Genomic DNA, 4316 nt, shown 5'->3' on the forward strand with positions numbered 1-4316 from the left:
CACAACTGAGACCACAAAAACCACACACACACACACACACACACACACACACACACACACACACACACACACACACACACACACACACACACACACACACACACACACACACACACACACACACACACACACACGTAGAGTAGAAGACAGAAGGAGATTTAAAGGTTTTTTCACCAGCTAATTAGAGAGTATCATAGCGCCCTCTGTTGGTAATTAAAAGCGTGGCATGTCCAATATTTAGAGCAAGTGCGCAAACGGGCAACCGTTGGTGCGCAAGGTCGTTCGCTTGGGTCAATCCGTTTGGTCTGTCACAGGATAGAGGCTGTGACTCCTCTCGCCAAAGGTCGCGGATCGAGCAGGGATCATCTAGGCACTGTAGAAGTCATTGGAACTGACAGGAGCAGACAAGGACACGACACGGGTTGTGCATCTGTGCGTGTGTGGGCGGCGCGTACTTGTGTGCGTGTGGGTGCACGCACTTGTCTATGCGCGCGCGCTTGTGTGTGTGTGTGTGTGTGTGTGTGTGTGTGTGTGTGTGTGTGTGTGTGTGTGTGTGTGTGTGTGTGTGTGTGTGTGTGTGTGTGTGTGTGTGTGTGTGTGTGTGTGTGTGTGTGTGTGTGTAGGGCTGCCCTCTTGAGTCGCATCACCTGTCAAAACTAGTTCCATCATTAACGTTTGTTAATGATAAAAGCCTTACAGTCAAAATACGGTCATTACTAATGGCTCATCACAAGACGAAGATAGTGAGTGAATTATCCTTTGGACATTTGCCGTTAGGCAACTTGAAATCGCGTATTTTTTTCAAGCAACATTTTTTGCTTGATTCATTTAATAAAAGTAAAATTAAATGATTCATTTCAAGAGATAAGAGAGAAAAGAGGCTAACAAACAAATATTTGAGGTTAAGGAAACGAATATGTCTTTGGCTTATTCAAAATATAAATAAACTGTTACTAAATGTAGGCTACCATATGTTTTCGTCAATCCGACCTTCCCGTCCTAATAATGTTAATAATAATATATAATGCACTACATGTATTCAACCACTAGGGGGCAACATCGAGCTATGTACACCATATTCATAACCGCATATCGCGTGTTAAACCCATTATATAATGGTGATTTCAGATAGGTTGGAAGCCACTGATCCCTTTGCTCTTCATTTCATTCAATTTGGCAAAAAATAAATGAAAAAATGGGAGATAAAAACAAACTAGATTAGATTAAATAAAGACACCAAACAAAATGTAGTTAGCATCAAACAGGAATGGAGGGTACTGATACACAATGCATTTACAACAAAGAATAGCCCAAGGCAGAAGAAAAATAACAAACAACATCAAAAAGAAGACTTAAAGTTAAATAGTTCTAGTAGATATAATATCTACTAATACTGAGCTGAGCGACGGACATTGGTTTTCAGCACCTGTTGCAGGGCTTTTCCATCAGAGACTGAGCATCTATCATAGGCCATTACCATGCTAGCACACCAAGATGCATTAAGACAGTATACTCCAGAGGTACCACCAGAGGTCCTCAAAGATGGACACCCAGGAGCCAACAACCAGCACCACCTCAGCCTTGGGTCTTCATGTTATTGAGAGGCTGGTTGTTGTTGGCCCTGTCATCATTGCTGATCAGGCCTCCCAGTCTTGTGTGGTCTGCCAACAAGCCAATGCACAGGAACAAAGTTGGAGGTGAGGAGGGGGTAGCCGAGGGGGCCTAGCACGCAGCCCTGGGGAACGCCTGTGTTAAAGATCACGGATGGAGGGGGTTTGACCTTAGTTTGACCTTACAGGATGAGTTCTTCTGGTGGTCCGGGAACCCAGTGTCCAGTGGTGACCAACTCGGGGGATGCGATAGGGTTAAATGCTGAGCTAAAGTCGATGCACTGCACGCTACCATAGGTGTTGCTGTAGTCTAGGTTAGAACGGAGGCGCATGCTGTAGAGATGACATCCTTTGTTGATCTGCTCAGGCTGGAGTCAGTCTTGTTTATTGTGTAGGAGGTAGACATGCCTTGAGCTGAGTCAGAATTCTGTCTCTGGAAGCCCTACAAATCAAATATACTGAACCGAGGGGCAAATTACAGACAACCTAACTTGATCATCTTTCCTTGAGTTAATAAACTTTTATCAACAACATTGTTTTCGTTTTAATTGAGTGTTTCAGTGGGAGGATGCTGAATGTCTTTCCGAGGATGTTGAAGAACACAGCATGGGAAAGAAGATCTTTCTCAAAGGCAGAGAACTAAACAAACATAATTATCACTCGCCACGGCTTTGTCGCGTTTGTTCGTGGCCATGACATGATGGAACAAACGCTTGCTTGGCCTATGCTTTTCCATCAGATATAAACATACTACCCTAACCCTTATATCCACTCCATTCCCAGTATATATATATACTAGCAGATAGTGTCAGTGAGGCACCATGTCAGGTCTATCGTTGTGTATCGTAGGGTGAAAGGGGGGCCGTAAATGCGTCTGTCACTCATCTCTGTGTGACAGGAGGAGTCTCGCAGCGCAGCGGTTGCGCAACCAGCGGACTCTCTAGCATTGCTGCTCAGCCTTGAATTGTCCAGTTATTTCTTTCCCAGAAACCACTTGTTTCTACTGGCAGAGTCGAGCATTAGCCCAAAGTGCCGAAGCAAAAGGAATAGCCCAATCATCCTATTCAGCTGTTAACGTTGGCTCAAAAGAACGGTGAAATGTACTTGAATGTTTGCAGACATGAATCACTTGTCATTTGGGAGCGAGAGAGAGTTTATTATATAATTTTTTTTATATTTAACTACTGTTTATGCCATTGTAATTTTATACACCAAGGTTTCCTTTTTGTTATTGTTGATGCCTGTTTTTTGCAGACATCTGAAACCACAAATCTACTTGGAGTGTTAACAAAAATGTTACCACATAACAATCAGCAGTCATCCCTCTGGTCATAACCCATCCCAAAATCTATGTTATTTAAACATACATACACATATGTTTAGCTCTTTACATAGAACAAGGTATATAGATTATTCTACATGTATCTAACGCCTTACAAGGACAATACCGCAGTGGGTGATCAAGCCATTGTAACCATCTCTCCTGCCTTCACTGAAACATCCAAATACCAAAGATCATTCGTCAACTACTCTATACCTTTTCTGCAGAAGAGCGTTCAGCCGGCAAGCGCCTGCCACAAACGTAATCAATGGCAGTAAATCCATTTCTTCTTTTGGAATCGATTTGCGTCGTCGGTGTGGAGGTTGTGGATAACATAACAGTGAATCGCAATATGATCGCAAGTATTCTAATCACAAAGAACAAGGTTCTATACTGCCGTTGTTTACGCTTGTGGCAGGCATTGGCGAGCTAAACCCTCTTCAGCAGAATCTGCAAAAGGAATTCAGAAATGATCTCGGGTGTTTCAGTGAAGCCAGGAGAGAGGGTTATGATGGTTTGATCACCCAGGCTGGTGAGGTCCTTTAAGTGATTGCTTCTTGTATATTTATCCTTGGGATCCTTTTCATATGGACATTGAACCCTGAGCCCCACTGAGAGATCAACATTGACGGAGGCCGTGCTGTGTACGATATTAAAACGCCCATTGTGCATTTTCTCCCTGTTCTCTGGGGGGCATTTAAAGGAAATTAGCCCTTCCCAAGGGTATCTGTTGGTGGAGGAGAAGATCTACATCATTAACTTTCCATTTACAGTCTGGGGACTCGCATCGACCTACGGCTCTCCGGTTTGTAAGGCCGCAGGTTTTTATCTCTCTCTCTCTCTGCACCTCGGTCTGTTTCTTTGTCGACCCCCCCCCTCTCTCTTTCTGTCTCTCTCTTTATCCCTCTCCTTCTCTCTTGCTCTCTGTCTGCCAATGTTAAATGTTGAATGCATCGGTCCCTATCGGAGCAATCAGACCCCCATCGCTGCCTACATTCGACGGCCCTCAGAAACCTCTGTGCAGACCCTTGAGACTTCCCCAGCCAATCTTCGCGAGTCATATCTGGCCTGCCAGTGTCACTAGAACATGTTAATTAGGTTTTGCTGCCATGCCGGACTCACTAAGAATAGCGGTGACATGGTAACACCGTTACTAAATTACGTTTCCCTCCTCACATCGTGTGTGGTTGTGTGTGTGTGTGTCTACGGTGTGTGGTTGTGTGCGTGTGTCTACGGTGTGTGGTTGTGTGTGTCTATGGTGTGTGGTTGTGTGTGTGCGTGGTTGTGGGTCACCACGCGTTCACACATTTTCATCAGTAATAATGCCCCTTCATTGGCCTCATTTCTTCTGCCTTCTACACACACAAGCTCCCATGTTATCTTCG

This window comes from Gadus chalcogrammus, chromosome 21 (assembly GCF_026213295.1).
Source record: "Gadus chalcogrammus isolate NIFS_2021 chromosome 21, NIFS_Gcha_1.0, whole genome shotgun sequence".
Taxonomy (NCBI): domain Eukaryota; kingdom Metazoa; phylum Chordata; class Actinopteri; order Gadiformes; family Gadidae; genus Gadus; species Gadus chalcogrammus.